Source organism: Taudactylus pleione, unplaced genomic scaffold (genome assembly GCF_031769625.1).
Source record: "Taudactylus pleione unplaced genomic scaffold, aTauple2 ptg000451l, whole genome shotgun sequence".
Taxonomy (NCBI): Eukaryota; Metazoa; Chordata; class Amphibia; order Anura; family Myobatrachidae; genus Taudactylus; species Taudactylus pleione.
In genome coordinates, this window is record NW_028284853.1 from 1,991,399 (window position 1) to 2,010,152 (window position 18,754).

Here is an 18,754-nt window from a genome sequence, read left to right on the forward strand (position 1 = left end):
ATCGTCTGAACATTGATCCGATGGAGAAACCGGTTCCACCTGGAGAGGATCAGTTTTTGCAAATGCCTGGAATGGAACTGAGCATATTCCACCAAGTCGAAGGTGGACACCATGGATTCCAGAACCAGCATTACTAAGTGTATGGACACTTTGACTGTGGAGACATCTGCGCACTCGTAGTTGAAGAGTGGAGATCTTGTCTGACGTCAGAAAGATTCTCTGATTCTGAGAATCCTGCAGGGCTCCCAGATGAATCATTCTTTGTGAGGAAATCAGGGAGGACTTTTTCCCAGTTGATTAACCATCCGTACTTATGAAGGAAAGCAATGGTTAACTGGAAATGGCTTTGAAGCACCTCTGGGGATCCTGCTAAGAGCAGGAGGCAGTCCAGATACAGTAGCAGTCGGATACCCTGTGTAGGCGGGCCGTCATAAAAGCCATAATTCTGGTAAGCCCCGGTGGGGCTGTGGACAGTCCAAAGGGCAGAGCCTGAAAATTGGAAGTGTTGCTGTGGCATAGCAAACCAGAGATAACGCTGATGAGAGGGCACTATAGGTACATGTAGGTACGCATCCTGAATATCCAGCAATACCATAAAGTCCCCAGGCTCCATAGCCAGGATAATGGAGCGTAGGGTTTCCATCCTGAACCTAGGCACTTTTAGAAATTTGTTCAGGGATTTGAAATTGAGGCTAGACCAAGAGACCCATTCGGCTTCTGAACCAAAAAGAAAGAATAACAACCAGGCCCTCTCTGAGACAGTGGGACTGGCATAATTACCCCTGCTTACAGCATGGACTGCATAGCTTTCTGGATTTGTAAGGCCTAGTTCGGGTCTGAAGGAGGGCCTATGTAGAAAAACAGGTGGGGAGGCAGTCTGAGAAATGAGAGGGCATACCCGTGAGAGACCCCATCTCTTACCCAAGCATCCGTGGTGGTTTGACACCAGCACTGGACGAACTGAAGAAGTCGGCCTCTCACTCTGGGATCCCCCAGATGAAGACCTGTCCCGTCAGACTGAGGGTTATCCTCAGGTTTAGAAGCAGGGAGTCTGGTATTCCAGGTCTGCTTGGTTCTGGGTATGGCGGCCCTCGCGGAGACCGACTGCCTAGGAAAGGACTGGCCTTTAGGCTTTCCTTGGGGACAAAAGGACTTAACAGATGTAGCCCGAGGCCTTGTAGTGGAAGTAGATGAAGGCAATAATGCCGTTTGTGATGCTGCCAATGTTGATACAACCTTGTCAAGGTCAGGGCCAAACAAGATCTCCTTATAGGGTAATCCATTAAGGCCTATCTTGGAATCCACAACTGCCTTCCATGAGCGCAGCCACAGTGTATGGCGGATAGATACAGTCGCAGCCAAAACCCTGGAGGTTAGGAGACTAGCATCTAATGTTGCTCCTCCAACATAGGAAACTGCATCTTGAATGTGAGCAATAAAAGACAATTGATCCTCAGAAGCTTCTAAGGGAAAAAAAAGTCTTCAAATGCATCAGCCCAGCTCTCTATAGCGTTAGCCACTCATGCAATAGCCACTGTTGGATGGGCAACAGCCCCTGAAAGAGAGTACATTGATTGCAGGCAAGCATCCACCTTCCTATCAGTAGAATCCTTCAGAGAAGGGATGGGAGGCGTAGTAGGGCTCTTTATCAAATGAGCAACATGAGAGACCACCGCAGGAGGCAATTCCTATTACTTGCAATGACCCTCAGGGAATGGGTAACACGCTTTTGTGATACCTCTTACCAGGCGATTGCCAAACCTCCGCCATGTGATCCACCCGCTGGTCAGAGAGGGGGAAAACAGCTGAAGACATTTTAACTTGCCTAAACTGAGAGTGATTTGATTTAGGTGCAGGTTCAACATCCTCTACAACTAAGATGGACCTGGCCGCCAGCACCAAAACAGGGTTAGCAATACTTAATTTGGGCTCCCCATCGTGATGAAAGGAATAAGAGTCAGACACATCATCCATCTCTCCCATGTCTGACGATCTGTGTCAGACAGCAGTGTAGACTGGGAAGACACCACAGGGCGTTTAGTCGCCTTCTTAGGTTTGTCCTTCTCTAGCATGGCCTGAAAGGCCGTAGCTTAGAAAAGACATCCACCCAGGGTGGCTGTTGTGGTAATACCTGCAAGGGAAATGAGACTGTAGTGGTACCGGAGGGGATTGCATGTACTGTGAAAAATCCCTGTAGGGAGCGACAGTCTGAGTCACAGGGGTAGACGGCAAGAACTGCGGGATAGCCTGAGAGGGAAAGATGGCATGTTGAGGTAACCCCAAGTGGGTCACAACTGTGGGGGCCGCCAGGCGATCCACAATGGAGGCCAGGGTCTGAGAAAAAAATTAAAAAAAAAGACCAAGGGGGGGTCCTTTAAGGGGCCCGGCACCTGATGGCACCTTATACATAACCCTTCCTGAGTCAAATCCTCCGTACTCACACCTGCAGCACATGACTTGCAGGATAGCAAAATGGGTGCAGTATTGTGTTCCATTTCCTGGTCAGACATATCTGACTAACAATTATTGTGGAAATTTCAAGCAGTGCCATATTGGTCCTGACTGACCCTAGGACTAGCTGCAGGGACCCACTATCAGCATATGCAACACACAGTTTCACCTAAAATATGGCAACGTGAAGCACGCAACAGTATGTGACCAACCTCACGAATATTGATAAGTATATATATGTGAAGTCTCAGAACCACCCTAAGTACACCTGTATTAGGGCAGATTGTAAAGAAAAGGGATATATATACACTGACAGTTGAGAGAAAAAGCACAGACAGTCAGCGCTAGCATAAGTCACATACAATGCATAAGTCACATACAATGCAGAAATACATAAACATTAAATATAATATACTGCAAAAGGCACTACAATCAACTGCCCAGATTCAGTGTCGCTGTGTACACTGACCCAAAGGCGAGGTACGTACGGGAACTGGGCCAAAACCGTCCCAGGCGATCTGCGATGCACTATAGAGATAAAATGGCCGCCGGAGACCACAGAGGAAGCGTGACCCAAGAAGGAAGCAGCTCAGCAAAGCCAAACCTTAGACTGGAAAGGTGCGCTGAGCTGAGGGGAGGAGCCGCTACAACAGGGAAGGCTGTCTCCCCTGGCTGAATATTAACCCCCGGGACGCCGGTTTCCACGCCAATATTGTCCCTGGTGGACTTCTTGAAGAGCAAGGTATGGGGGGCCTGCGTCCACCTCAGCGCCTCTGGTCTATCCCCTGAGACTGGAGGCAATGACTGCTCATTACGCTTGCGTTGACCCGCCTTACCTTGTCCCCGTACATCCGGCCGCAGTCTGGGAAGTCAGCGGGGCCCGGCTAGCACAGACCTCGGGGTCCTGCCAAGATCCCCAGATCAGTATTGGCGTCGCAGCGCCGGCGGGGTTGTGGAGCGGCAGCACAGACGTCCAATGGACAGTCTGTTGCTGCGCGCGCTGGAGATAGTTTTACTATCAGAAATCATAAAAATAAAATAAAACAAAATAGCTTTAGGGGCTGCTAACGACAACAGTGACCCGACTCAAACTGAGGTGCCTCTGGCTCGGGGAGCGGGGTTATAGGAAGAGTGGACCCAGTGCATCCTGGGAGCTTAAAGCTTTAACTGCGTGGTGCCCGGATTTGGTTCCCCAACCTATACCCCAAGGTCTCCCTGTGGTGCATATGGACCCTGAAGACGAAATGCAGTGTTAGCCTACCATTATGTACGGGAGACGAGCGCACTGCACATTGCTCATACCTTGTGCTCGAATGTGTGATCTCGAACTTGTGAATGGCCAAAGCTGGAAATGAATGCCCTGTGGGATTTGGCAATGAAGTAAAAGACAACCATGAGGATAAGGAGGGGTAGGAAGTAACACAAAACCCACTGTTCCTACCATCTTGGAAATCTCAGGCGGAAGCATGTTCCACGCACGGCCTACTAATCAGTCTGGCTGACGGGACTACATCATGTCAGCCTGTGATGTGGATAACATATTATACCTTCCAACAGTCACCATTTTCCTGGGATTGTTCCAAATGTTGATAGCTAAATGGGGCACGGCCTGTCAGAAAGTAGTTTTCTCCTCTATAAAAGAACATAGTATTGGTGTGGCAGGGACTGTCACAGGGACTGAAGACCACAGATATTAAATCATACTTGCTTACCCTCACGGAATGTCAGTGATACTCCAGATTCTCGAGTGGCTCTCCCGGATGCCCAGGAAAATAAACAGGTCTCCAGGAGGGGATGTACCGGTAGTTATGAGAGGCCGCAGATCTAAATCCCGACGGGTGAAGCCCGACTAGGGACTTAAGATAGGTGTTGAAATACCGACGCCTATCTTAATCCTGATGCAGGAACACAGAAGGACTCCTGCCCAAACGAGGTAACTGCGGGGTGTCCTTAGCCGCGGGGGGGGAGATTAGGTTTAGATTACAAAGCGGGGTTAGCGATAGGTTTTGGGGGTGGGGTTTAGTGTTAGGCACCCCTGGGGGGAGGGTAGGCACTAAGGGCCAGTGTGTACCCAGCATTAGAGTTGCACATAAGTCCATTTGGCCAACATAAAACGTATGCTGGGGCAAAATGGGTACACTGGGCATGTGTAGAAGATGTGACTGTATTTAGAGTTGCTTGTTCCTTTCACGGATCAGGAGCGATAGCGTGCTAGCGGTGTATGGTCACGGGCGTGCGTAGGCCGGTTAAGGGCCCTTTGCGTTCTGCCTTATTTAGAGTTTCACAGATAATAAAATACACACCAGCTACTAGACGTATATTTTGCACCTACACAAAGTTACCACCATTTTTATGTCAACGCGCTGGCCGGACGCAGTCTTAGCAGTGGTGTGTTTATTTTACCAATAAAATTATAGCCACCAAATGTTATTATATTGATCGTATGTTACCAGACACTGTTAGCAGGAAACACTGCCTGGCAGAACGCAACCATCTTGTCCTCCTTTGCCATAAGCGACATACTGTAAAAAGTGATGCCGCAGTGTTACATGTATATCCATAAGCGACATACTGTAAAAAGTGATGCCGCAGTGTTACATGTATATCCATAAGCGACATACTGTAAAAAGTGATGCCGCAGTGTTACATATATATCCCAGAAAGCAAAGACATATTATATATCAACCAAGATTTCATTATTCATTTTCCCCAGTCTGGGCCAAAACTTCTGGGGAGGGAGTAACTTGGGGGATCCACCGTTATGAGTCAGGCATCCAGGCCACACCTCACGCTGCAAACTGTACAGTCTTATTATATACAGTATAGCAAGCAGGAGACTGTAATAAACTTATTGTATACATAAGCCATGTGGCAGGTAGACAGACACCTACCTGCTCAGCTCACACCTGCCAGCACCTTGTTCCTTCCTCCCTGGGGTCACCAATCTGTCTGTGTCAGACACTCTCACATCCTACCTGTCTCTCTAATGCTGGAAAGTCATCCCCTGGTATTTACAATGTAATGTCATTCTCATGTTTACCCTCGGGACCCTGCCCTCCAAAAGGTGTGTGATATATATATATATATATATACACACACACACACACGTAATAGATAGATATATATACACACTTAAGCAACCTGTGGACTCTCCAGCTGTAAGGGAAGCAAAAGTCCTCAGCTGGGACTTGTAGTTCTACAACAGCTGACTAGTAACAGGTCACCCCACTTAGTTGCTCGGTCCTAGTGTATATACCAACACCATGCATGACATCACTGAGCACACAAGGCTAATCTATCATTATAAATGACATCTCTGTGTAAGACAAGCTGGCAGTGACTTGAGACAGACTGTGGGCTGGTGTCTTGCCCCCTCCTGGCAGACAGCTTGGCCCCTCAGTGATATGCATGAGACAGAAGAGCTGTGCACAGTCGCACCCTGGGGCCACAGGGTTAATGCAGAATAAAATAACACGCATTACATTAGGACTCCCCCCTCCCCCCCAAAATATATAAATAACAGCAAAAATAATTAGCCACCACTTACCTCTCCCCACTAGTGGGATCCGCTCTCTCCTGGGTGTGCTGGAGTGCAGACAGCCCCAGGCCATGTATGATCCACCAAGGATGGGGTGCAGTGCCAGGCTGGCAGGTGAGGGGCAGTACCCGGCCGGCTGCAGCCTGCTTGTCCCCCTCCAGCTCCTGCTGCGATACAAAGGCTTCCGGAGGAGGCTGCTAGGAATCCGTGTCTGGAAGAAGGGGGGAGCCAGGTACCCTGGCAATGACAGCACTGCCCCCTGGTGGCAGAACACCAGAATACACGACTGCCTCCCTCCTCACTTCGTTAACCCCTGCATCTCTGCAATCACTCATTGCCATTCCACTTCAAGGAAGCTTAGGCAGCAAGTGGTTTTTTGCAGCTGCTGTAAAGCATAATGGGACTTGTAGTTTCACAATAGCTGGAAAGGCACAGGTTGCCTATTTGCCAACTGATTACGTCCTCCCACTCCCGCCTCCAAGATTTTGCCCATGCTGCTCCCTACCTTTGGAACTCTCTCCCTCTCCCTATCAAACTCTACAAATCTTCAAACGGGCTCTCAAGACCCACTACTTCATCAAGGCCTTCCAGCTCTCATCCTAGCCCACTTCATGCTCTTTCCTCCCTATCTACCCCATCTGTGTCACGCCTGTCTGTCTGCCCCATACATGCTTACCCTCCTGGAATTCACGGGAGTCTACTGATTTTTCGGGTAACCCCCTGCACCCCCGGAAGGGTAGGCATTTCTCCCGCATTCTTCCCACTTCCTAGTGAAGTGGGCAGAATGGGGAGAATTTCTACGATTATCGCGGGTCCCCACGTAGGGGGCGGGTCTTAATGACGCTATTCTTCAAATTTGCACCAATGATTCCCAAGAAGGAGGAGGGGCTTAATTATGCTAACTATCAGGCCCTGCCCCTGTCGCAACCCACCTGCTTCTCCTCGGGCTCCTGCCGGGGTGGAGAAAGAAAATGTAGGCACGTATGGTCTTCCCCTCCCCTTTAGAATGTAAGCTCTCACGAGCAGGGCCCTCTTCCCTCATGTGCTTCTCTTTACATTTTCTTCTACTCCTTACTCCCCATAAGGGCACCTAACACTTGGTTACTTTGCTCTGTTGCTTATCTGGGTGTTATGGTCACGAATATAGCAATGTATATTATCCATGTCCTGTATTGTATTGTACTGTAAGTCAACCTATTTGCCTATGTACTTTGTAAGGCGCTGCGGAACACTTGTGGCACCATATAAATAAATGATAATAATAATAATGGTACATCATCAATGGCCTTCCCTAATTAGAACCATTTAACAGTAATTACTGGGTCAACAAATAGACAGTTTTGTTGCAAACAGTTAATTTATTTTAAGAATATACCCACTGAAAATGAAGTTGTGTCAGTAAAGTGCATGACGTTAGGGAGAAATCCAATTTTATAGAATTATTTTGGAACTATGAATACAGCTGTGTTTGGGCGTTTGTTTTCATGGTATCCACAAGTTAATAGTGTGTTCAGATCGCACGGGACTAAAACCACTGCAATCTGTGTGGTAAAAGCACTGGCAACAGTCTCTGAAATGTAAACCAATAAGCTAGAGACAATGGAGATTTGTGAGAATTAATTTTTGTTGTAGGCCTGCAGATGGCAGCGTCATGCTCACTTTTCCCTATAGAGGGCAGCAAAGAGCATGACTTGCGCTGGTGTCACAACACAAAATGGACACTCTCCAATAGATTTTACATCTATGTCATATATTTTACTTTCACTCAACCATGAAGTTATTCTGCACTGAGAATATTTCATTAACTTAATTTAATTGCATGTTATTCTCATTTGACCTCTGCTAAACAAAATGGAGAAATCTCAGCAATGTAAATGTATTATATGCAGGGGCAGAACTACTGTGGGTCAGGTGTGAGGGTTGAGGCTATTAAAATCGTTATAGGCAAATGCCTTAGGTAGGGACATTCCGATTCCCATGCCTTGGGCCAGTGGTGGAGTGGGACAACAGTGGCTGCCGCCAGCTACCGCAATTGGAGCTCAGCTCCAATGGGTCAGCTGTCAGAATTAGCTTCTGTGCATGTGCAGAAGCTTATTCTGTCTACAAGCAAAATGGCCGTAGGAGAACTGCTGCACATGCCAGTGATGTGCGGTGTGGTCAATGGCTGGTGATGCACACATGTTGATGGGTCTGACTGCTGGAAGCCTGTCTCACCCCCTACTCACTGTAACTCTCCCATCACTACAGTACGCTTTTGTATTCATTGATTCTTCTACGTGCATCACTGTGTCTTCACTTGCTGCTGCTGACAGCTCCGATCTTTAAACACTGCAGTGCACTTTCTGGTCACATAACCCATCCAAGTTGTCCATCAGCGCTCAAGGCACACCCCCTATACTGGGAGGCATGCCTCTATTAGCTCTCTTCTGTGCAGTTTACTGTCCGTGGTGTGACCCCGCCCCCAGCTCTGCAAGCAGTGTCTGACATACAGAAGCGAGGCAGAGCTGTTCCTACCTCATCTCTCGCTCCACAAAGCTGGTGAGTTTTGACTATAAAAAAATATTACAATAAACAAGATGTTTATAAGTTATAAATATCTTCTTTGTATTATTCTAATCATTTTTATATCAAATCTAGTGAGCCCCAAAGCAGTTAGTAAAATCTGCACCTATTGTGTTTTAAAAGTGGTTCCATTTAAGTGGCCACAAGAAACCTTAGATCAAAATGCACGTAGCCATAGGGATCATTGTGCCTTATAACAAATGCAGGAAAATGGCACTGATATATATATATCTCTGATTTATTTTTTTCCCATGTATATAATAGCTACATAATGGGGGTATGGTGCAATCAGGGAGATTGCCAGAGTCTGCAGGGAGTCAGGGAGATTGCTACTAATTCAGGGAGAGTAGGCAAATATGCTAGAAACTGGGGCATCAAAATGTGGAATAACAATACTGCCCTACTCTCCCTAAGGCCGGGATGTACTAAAGGAAAAATGCGGTAAACACGCCGTTTTCGGGGTTTTTACCGCATTTCCATATGTACTAAACCCCGGCCACCATTTATCGGTGCCAAGGGTAACGCCAGAAAAACCTGGCGTTACCCTAAAGAAGCCTATGGGTTTCTTACCACATCCCGCACCCGACGCTTCGCCGCCGCCCTGCAGTCACCCAGCACTGGCCCCCACTCACCTAAGTGTCCTGCGTGCCGGACCATGCTCCTCCTGGGTCCTCCGCCTCCTCCCGAGACTTCCTGAACAATATATTTTATATTAATCTATACCTCCCAACTGACCTGATTGTGGCAGGATAGTCCCAATTTGGGGGCTGCAAAGGTGGAGTTTTGCCCAATAGTTGGTGTTTCTGGCCATATCAGGATGGGCTTTTGGGTGTATTGGGGCAGGGTTTGGTCAAATGGGGGTCTTGACTTATCTTGTATTTCAGTATGTATGTATGGTAGCCATATCATTTTATACAGACAGTAGGAGAGGACATCTTGCATACATCCTTTGCTAAAGTGAAACAAAAAAATAAATAGTGATCCCAAAGGACGATAACAAGGAATTACTTTGGGCCTGATTCAGACCCACTCGCGAGCGGCTGTCCGCTCGCAAGTGGGTTGATGGTGTGCACTGAGCATGCGCACGATGGAGGGAGCTCCGTCGTGCGCATGCGCCAGACGCGACGAGCGAAGGAAAGTCCTTCGCTCGTTGTGTCCGATCAAAGGGGGCGTGCTGTCAATGTTGATTGACAGCACGCCCCCTTTGGTGGGCGTGCCGGGGGCGTGCCTCCCTGACGGGGGCGTTCCCACGGGAACGCCTCCCGTCAGAAGCCGGCCCACTGACATCACTAGTGATGTCAGTGGGAGTGATTTTGGCTCTGATAGAACTAAAATCACTCCTGAGCTTGCGGTTGAAAACCTCAACCGCAGGCTCCGGCTCGCAAATTCGATGGTCGCGATGGTCTCGACCATCGCGGCCATCACAAAGCACGCTCGTATAGCCTGTGGGTGGTGACCCACAGCTATACGAGCGTCCAGGAGGACGCTCCATGAAAATGGAGCCCGGCCCTCATTCAGAGCGTGCGCTCTGCTCAGAGCGTACGGCTCTGAATGAGGGCCTACTTTCTCTTAATTACATGTATTTAATTTATAAAAATCATAATACAGATAAATCACACACTGTTTATAAACTAAGTAAATTAAATTAAAAGCACCAATGTTATTATTATTCTTTATTTATATAGGGTCACCCCATTTGCAGCACTGTACAGAGATTATTTAATCATCTCTTCAGTCCCTCTACCACTGGAACACCACAGCTGGGCCTAACAACTAAAAAAAAAAAATCACTGCCACACAAGCGCAATATCCTGCATTTTGCTGCCACCTAGTGGGCACATGTAATTTAACCATGAGGACTCATACACAGATAGAGGCCCTGATTCAGAGCCAGACGCTCTGACAGAGCACTCGCTCTGAATCAGGGCCGCCCCTCCTTCATTTTGGAGCGGCCTCCTGGCCGCTCGCATAGCTGTGGGTGACCACCCACAGCTATAGCGAGCGGGCAAAATGATGGTCGCGATGGTCAAGACCATCGCGACCTTCGGGCTTGCGACGAGACCCTGCGGTAGGGTCTCGCTGCCGGAGGTCCTGGAGTGCTTGGGGCTCTACCGGCCCCAGACGGTAGGTGTCCCCATGGGAACGCATCCGTCTGGGCAGCCAACGCCCTGTCACGCCCACCAAAGGGGGCGTGCTGTCAATCAACATCGACAGCACGCCCCCTTTGGTACGAGACCCATAACGACGGCTTGGCCGTCGTTATTCGGGTCTCGCGCATGCGCACAACGGAGCCGCCTCCATCGTGCGCATGCGCACTTGGGCAACATCGACTTGCTTGTGAGCGCTCAGCGCTCGCAAGCGGGTCTGAATCAGGCCCAGAGCCCCTTAAATAGCATCTGGATGTAACGGAAGGCCATCACTTCAAACCCACCAAAATTAGGGTGTTCCAAAACGCCTGCCCGATGCTGCTTATAGACGTCCAACTGACCCCTTCAATCAGGGATTTATATATTCCAAAACTTAACACTGACATTTTTTGCTTACGTTAACCTGGGTTCAATTAATTAAATGGTATAAATTGAGCATTTAAGTAAAGGAAAAGTGTGCTAAATTCAGGAACAGAAAATTATTACATGGTTGGAATCTAATCTTCTATAGGTCCCAGTGATCATCCCTTAGTGCAAATCAAGCAGGTGAACAGTCTGTGCCAAGTTATAATGCCGCCATCTAATAGCTCGCTGCGCAAAACCAAATATCTACAAATGTTAAGGGCAAGTTGCATAACTTAAGTGATTTGCCCCAACATGAAGCAGCCCCAAGCCCCCCGGGCATACCCACACATCCTGGCGATCTCAAGGACAGTGGGAGCCCAATGCATACTGTGATAGGATCACTGGTAAAGTGGTCTGTGGCAGGTACATTTGTCCCAGATTCCTGTCTTTTGTGTTTTAAACCCCCAGGAGAAAGTCTGCAGTGTAGCAGGCTTGAGTTCTGGCTTTTTGAAAAGCCGGTTTGGGACCTGGGGGTTGTGGGTGAGAGGAGAGGGAGGGCTCCACCCACGGCCACTCCAGGTTTTGGTTCTCGCAGCCTGGTAACAGGCTTGATTGGGTTCCCACCTGAGGGTGGCCAATATAAGCCTAGTGTGTTGAGGGCTCATTGTCTCACCTGGGAGAGCAGGCAGGGAGTTTGCTCAGAGACACTTGAAAAACCTATCTGTGAGTACTGTGCTGTGCTTTGTTGCTGGCGAGGGCATTAGGCCCTGCCAGGTTCTGGTAGTGAGAGAACTACCTGTGAAGTTAGTGCCCCGACAGGGCTAGGATTTATATTTATGTTTTCTTTATATTTCTGACATTGTACAATAAAGACTGGCGTCGACCAGCTTGTACTTGCATCCAGACTGGTGTGCTGCTTCCCTGCTGCTGTGTGTGTGTGTAAGGAAGGAGTCCTCTACCCAGGAGAGGGACCCCCTAACCTACTGTGTCACAATACCCATCCAGCTCAGTGCAGCCTGATCCGCAGGGCTGCCCAGAAACTGCCGCAGAGGGCCAAACCTGCCAGCCCAGTCCACATAATCCGTACATATCCATTAAGTGACAGGCTTGCCTTTCAACACTAACATTATAACATGTTAACTAAAATGAAAAAAATCGACAATGCCCCAGCGCAAAGACAAAAGCCACTTATATACAACTTACCCAATTTAGCATTAGCTGCACTATCTCACCCAAGCATCCTCAGTGATAGCCCTAATGCCGAAGCTGTGGGTGACACCTCCATTTAAGAATGGAGTCCAACTGGTACCTATGAAGTGGGGAAGCATCGAAGTAATTAAACTCGTTGCATATGATAAATGGTGCTCCATTTATCATACGCAACAAGTTTTATCACTCGTTGTGAGTGATAAAACTCATTGATAAATGAGGCCCCGAGGACGTACATGTAAAAACACACAGTGGCCCTGATTCAGAGCGCTCGCTCTGAATCAGGGCGTTTTTTTTTTTTTTTTGGAGCGGCCTCCTAGCCTGTGACCACCCACAGCTATAGCGAGCAACCATGATGATGGTCTTGACCATCGCGACCATTGGGCTTGCAACGAGACCCTTGTGGTAGGGTCTCGTTCATCGCAAGCCCCAGAGAGCTTTCGGCTCTAACAGAGCCGGAAGCTCTCCACTGACCGCTCATGATGTCAGTGGGGCCGCCCCCAAACGGCAAGCGTTCCCTCGGGAACGCCTCCGTTTGGGCAGCCACCCCCCGGCCTGCCCACCAAACGGGGCGAGCTGTCACTCAACATCGACAGCTCGCCCCCTTTGGTGCGAGACCTGGAGTGACAGATTGCCCGTCGCTAGCCGGGTCTCGCACATGCGCATGACGGAACCAGCTCCGTCGTGTGCATGCGCTGTGGGCCACCATCGACCCGGTTGCGAGCGCTCAGCGCTTGCGACCGGGTCTGAATCAGGCCCAGTGTTTAGACATTGGGAGAAGGGGTTAGTTCGGTCTGGTTTGTAATGTAAACTTCCCCGATTGATCAGTCTTTGACCTCCTAATGAGATTATACAAGTGAGCACCACTCACTCACTCAGTCACTCAGTCACTCACTCACTCACGCAGTGCTTCAAACGCCAAAGTGAAAGCTGAACCAAATAAAACAGACTCATATTAAGACGACCAGTAAGAAATAATCTCATCGAGAGACTGGGGAGAAATGTTCTGCCACATGCCTGGGATAGAAGTAAGCTTTCTCCAACCTGACACCATCTAATGGAATGTCTGGTAATATCTCATCATTCGTCAACCTAGTGGCTGAAGAAGGAAATAAATAATTGACGTTGCTCTGTCCACAGAGTCAACTGCGGAACTCTGTGATTTCATGTCAACTGACAAATGTTCTAAGGAGCTAACCTTAGATGGCCCAGAGACCACAGCCCACAAGCTTGTGACAAGTCTACCCCCAAATCTCGATGTCTACACTCCCTGATGCATCTGTAAAGTTCCAAAATGCAAACATCATGATGGAGTCAGTACGTGCACCCATTCTATGCCTCGAGGAAAAGTATCCGTACCCTTAAATCTTCCTTCATTGTCACGCAGAGACGTAAAAATGTTGAGGCCTGGACATACTCCTGGAGGTGGGAATGAGGGGCCTGCAAAAGACCACTACAACGATCACAACTCGGCCAGCAGATGGCAAGTGCCCCAAGCTGGACTGAAACTGCCCGAGGGCAGCCTAAATAATGGAAAGCAAGGATGAAGTCAACCAGTGTAAATCCTGAAGCTTCTATTCTGGGATTGTGACTCAGTAGTGGACTGAATTTCAAAGCTGCACGCGAGCACCTTTGCAATTCCGTCCTTGCAAATATGTAAATGCAGGAAGAGGTCTCTGACTCCCCCTGCTGCATTTGTGATCCCAGCACTGCGAACGAAGTGGGCGGCGCCAGCCAGCTTACTCAGGCTGGCCGTCTTGCAAGGCCAGGAAACCGCGTCCGTGGACGTAGATCCTGGCTTTGCCACTCCCGGAAAACGGGGATAACACGCCCCAGTTTCCAGGAATCCCGGCCGTCCCGCCCCCGCACTGCCCCGTAAATGCCTCTGCCTGTTATTCAGGCAGAGAGATAAGGGGACCTGCGTGTGTTCACACAGGACCCGTTCTGCACTTGTGCAGAAGGGGTCCTGCACAGGCGTAGATTCCCGATAATCAGGCCCTTTATCCCAGTCGACAGTCACAACAAATGAACCAAGGGGGTGATTCAGTAGTAGTAGAAAGTTGGAGCCAGAAACTTCTACAGTTGACCCATGTGACAGCCCAAACCCAGATGATATACTGAGAGTCATGGGACAATTGGCTTGTGTTGAACAACATGTGAATTCTACCATACAGAGGAAAATGTCAGCAAGAGATATGTAGACAGCACTACAGGCAGTGTATGAGGATGAGAGTCTGATAAGAAGAATAAGGGGGTCTATTTATTATGTTAATTAATGGAGTCTGGCTGGACCTCGATAATTAACATTCATACTCGCTGCAAGCGCCGGAACAATTCATCATTGCTCTGGTGCGGAAACAGCTGATCCGAAAAACAGCTGTCTCCCCGAACGCTTTCACTGTTCCTTTCGGAGCAGCGAAACTTAGCAATGCCGAGTCTGACTCAGCAGTGCTAGCGCGCCTGCGTGAACTAGAGTTCCCGCACGCGCATAAAGCCCTGGCGTCCGGTGGAAGTGGCCGGAGAGGGGTGGAGGGTTCCAAAAGGCATACAAGTCCAATTGTCAGAAGTCTGCTCCTAAGCTGCAACATGATTGGCATGCTGCAGCCATTAAGGACCGGGAAGTGGGCGGGTCTAGCCTGCGTTCCCACAAACTGGGGGCATGTTGCCAACATTTTTTTTTTTGTCTTCCTATGCATATTTCCTGGGCCCAGTTCCAGTGGTCATACTGAGTAAGATTAAGTTTACTCAGATGGGTGATGACTGCGGCCACTTCGACCAATGGTCGCAATAGTGATCCGATGCTGCATCTTCAGATGCAGCACTCCAATCTGCAATGCTGTCAGGGGGCTTCTTTTGTCCTCGGATGCCTCCTGCAGCATTAGAATATTTTCTCATCTTTGCTGCATCCCAAGATGCAGCAATGATGAGAATAGTGAACAACTCTGAATTAGGCCCAATATATTGATTCAGATGCTACTAAGCATTTCAGCTGCAATGAATAGTAGACCACTACATTAGCCACATGTGACAATTAAAGAAATTGGAAATTAAGGGGCAAATGTAATATGGTGAGAGTTTAGAAAATAGTTTTCTATCACTTTTTAAACTTGGCCAATGTAGAGTCCGAGAACAAAGCAACAGAGCAAACTTGCATGTTTTTCAGACTAAAAAAAAAACAATTTAAAAAATGTTTTCCCATTTTAAAGATAACACTCGACCAATGTGAGAGTTTACTGCTAAACTCTCAAATTTTCTAAACTCTCACCCTATTACATTTAGCCCTAAGTGCTTACAGCTACAAAAGTTGGGACAGTCACTACCGACTTGAAAATAGGGACTAAAACCAAAAAGTCACACAAATCCAAGATGTGCTTTATGTCCCAGATATGGGAACAAATCTCATGGCCATCAGTGTCCTAGAGCAAAGAGGTCACAGAGTCCAGTTCACAAAATACAAGTGAGTTGTAGGCAGGTCCGACAAGAGCCGCGCCACGCCCCCTTAGGTTAAAAAAAAAAAGTTTTGCTGCACGCTGGTGAGGGGGGTGCAGTGAGCCCCCTCAGCCCAGCGCATAACCAGTGGGGGGCACGATCAGCTTGATCGCTCCCCCCACAGGCATAGGAGACTGCTGTGGCTACTTCTTAGCAGCTGCGAGCAGTCTCTCAGTGCATCCTAGCACACAGCAGCGTGTGCTGAGCTGCTGTGATGTAAGAGGGGGGAGAGCGGTGCCACCCCGGGCTCCCGCCAGGCCCCTCCAGCAAGCCCTGGCCCGGGTAATTAGTACCCGCTCGCCCCCACTCTTTGCACCCCTGGTTGTAGGGTTAGCCTCTCGATTGTAGGAGGAGAATTGCGTACTGTAAATGCTACACAGTACTCGCTTATTAATAAATAATTTATCAATCGGTATAAAAATTACTTATTATAAAGCATGCAAATAAATTTCATGCCATGTACAAAAAACTTTGAATTGCTTGATAAAACTGGAAATTAGCAACAAGATATAAACATTATTATGGATAATAAAAAATAATAATTGTAAAAATTAGAGCTGAGCGGTTCGATTTTGATTCGGTTCTTTTCTACAAACCAGTGAGAGCCGGATAACCGATAAGATGTCGTTCTTGAGATCCAAACATATCCAAGTAAATCTGAACCGCTCATCTCTAGTAAAAATATCAAATTGGCGAAGTAAATAGCAATAAAATAACCTCACAATTTAGGTGCAACGTATATCTCAGATCACTGGCTGCTTCCTCAGGCAATTCTAAAGCTGGGTACATGCTGACAGATATATCGTCCGCTCGTTTGAACGGGTGATATATCTATAGTGCATCGCTGGGTGTGTACAGCGAACATGTGTGCGAACCACGTTGTTCACAGACATATCTGATCTGCTGTACAGCACAACAGATGATTGACATATCTAAAAGATATATCGGGCATCTGCTGGTGTGTACGGGCGACCTGCCGATCGCCTGTACCCATGCTGCAGCACCAGGCGGTGATTGACAGCTCAACTGGGTGGGCAATTTAAATGCCCGCCCATTTGAGCTGTCAAGCCCGACTCATCGGGCAGCCGAATTGGTAAATGTGTACACACTTACCAGTCATCAGATAGGTCAGCCTAGGGCGTACCCAGCTTAACAAAGGTAGATGTACCCACCAATAAATCCCTATCTGGTGGGTACATCCTTTACAACAGAGAGCACAATGTTTTTCTCTCACTGTATCCCACCTACCCATTGAGGACTACAACAACTGGAATTTCAGGAGACAACGTTGCACACTGCAACCACCAGCGGTTATCAGTGCAATGTTACCCAAGGTGCAATTCTCTACACCAGGGATGGGGAACCTCAGGCCTGGGAGCCATATTAGGCCCGCAGAATAATCTGGTCTGGCCCTCTGACCTATTTTCTGCTAGCCTCATCTGGCTACCAGGGTGCCTAGAATGACACCTTGCAGCCAGAATCTATGCAGCAGTGCCACCTGGAGCACACTTAGGACGCTTCAGACGGTCACACCGCTGCCCTTACAGCTCCCCGGAGCATCCTCAGGATGCTCTGGGCATGCTGTAATCACCAGCGATTGTGGCCCCGCCCCCATGTGACATCACATGGAGGGGCCGTGGCCTGCACCAGGCCCACGAATAATGTTATATATATCAAAATGGCCCTTGGCAGAAAAAAGGTTCCCCACCCGTTCTACACCATATGGTGAGCATACCACTTGTTGGGTGATTGGATGATTGTTTTACTTATATTACACCGTTTACACTATATACCAGTGATTCCCAACCTCGGTCCTCAAGGCACACTAACAGTCCTGGTTTTAGTGATATCCATGATTGTGCACAGATGGTTCAATCAAAATAACTGAGGCACTAATTAAGTCACCTGTGCTCAAGTATGGCTATCCCTAAAACCTGGACTGTTAGTGTGCCTTGAGGACCGTGGTTGGGAACCCCTGCTATATACATTTATTTTCTTTCTCTGTACAGTTGGAGAAGGGCTGAAACGACCAATACTTCTATATACAGTATATTTGCTTTGTGTAGCTTTATTGGTTGAATTTCCTCAGTTCAGAGCCGCACACTCCTAACCTTTGGTGAACTTTTTCATTTGGCGCTGATCTTTTCTTCTACCTACTTCATTCTCCAGAATGCCTGAGCCCACAAAATGGCTGCCTCTGCACTGATGGCACTTATTTAAAAATAGACTTCACGCTAGCAGTGGCCTTCCCTGTTTCAATAATGTAGTAGTATGTATTTTAACTATCGTCATCAATCTTATAAGGAACGTACAATCGATATCTTCAAATTAGAAGTTGGCAGGCACCACGGGGCACGTCACGGGTGCCCATGATACAGCAGAGGCCTTTATATCAGTAAAGCCTCTTTTATGAGTAGCTGTGATTGAAAAACACAGCCTGATTGAGGCTAATGGACATCAGGAGCCTGTGAGTCATTGGAGCTCTGAGATGAGAGAACATGTCGGACCAGCCAGAAATAACCAATAATAACAGTTCCATTTACCTCCCCTGAACCGCACAGGGCTGGGGAGCTGTGCTGACCGGCTTCCATTTTGGCATTACCCGGCAGAGCACAGGAAAATAACCCGGCTTAACTCCTCTGATGCCGGTGATAAAGTAATTTTGTAAGACACTTCAGGGCTGGTGCAGTTGGTTTTTCGGAGGCATCTTGAGCGGTTTCGCACTGCGCACGTCCCAGAGCTGAGCGATGCAGAGATGTACCTAACTCATTTACATCTCCACTTGCGGGTGAAGGGGTGTACCCTGGTGGTATTTGACATGAGTGCGTAGGTAAGTTCAGTGAGGGCGTGCTGACAGAGCTGTAGGCTATGTAGAGTTGTATGAACGCCTATTTATACCTGTTCTGAGATGGTTCATTCGCGCCAAGGGTAGGGCTGGTGCAAATGTGCAGTGATATTGCTGACGGATCCAAATCAAAGCGTATAAATAGGGGGCTGGTCCGGCAGCAGAGAT

The 18,754-nt window shown here is 48.2% G+C and overlaps 1 protein-coding gene across 2 annotated transcripts in view; it reads right to left on the reverse strand.

Moving 5' to 3' along the window:
* RAI1 (retinoic acid induced 1) overlaps positions 1–6,240 on the reverse strand; it is a 164,231-nt gene extending 157,991 nt beyond the window's left edge. For both annotated transcript variants that reach the window (XM_088448134.1, XM_088448135.1), the window contains exon 1: positions 5,999–6,240. The gene's annotated coding sequence lies outside the window, so the exon portion shown is untranslated. The remainder of the gene's footprint in view (positions 1–5,998) is intronic.
* Positions 6,241–18,754: the final 12,514 nt, after the last annotated feature.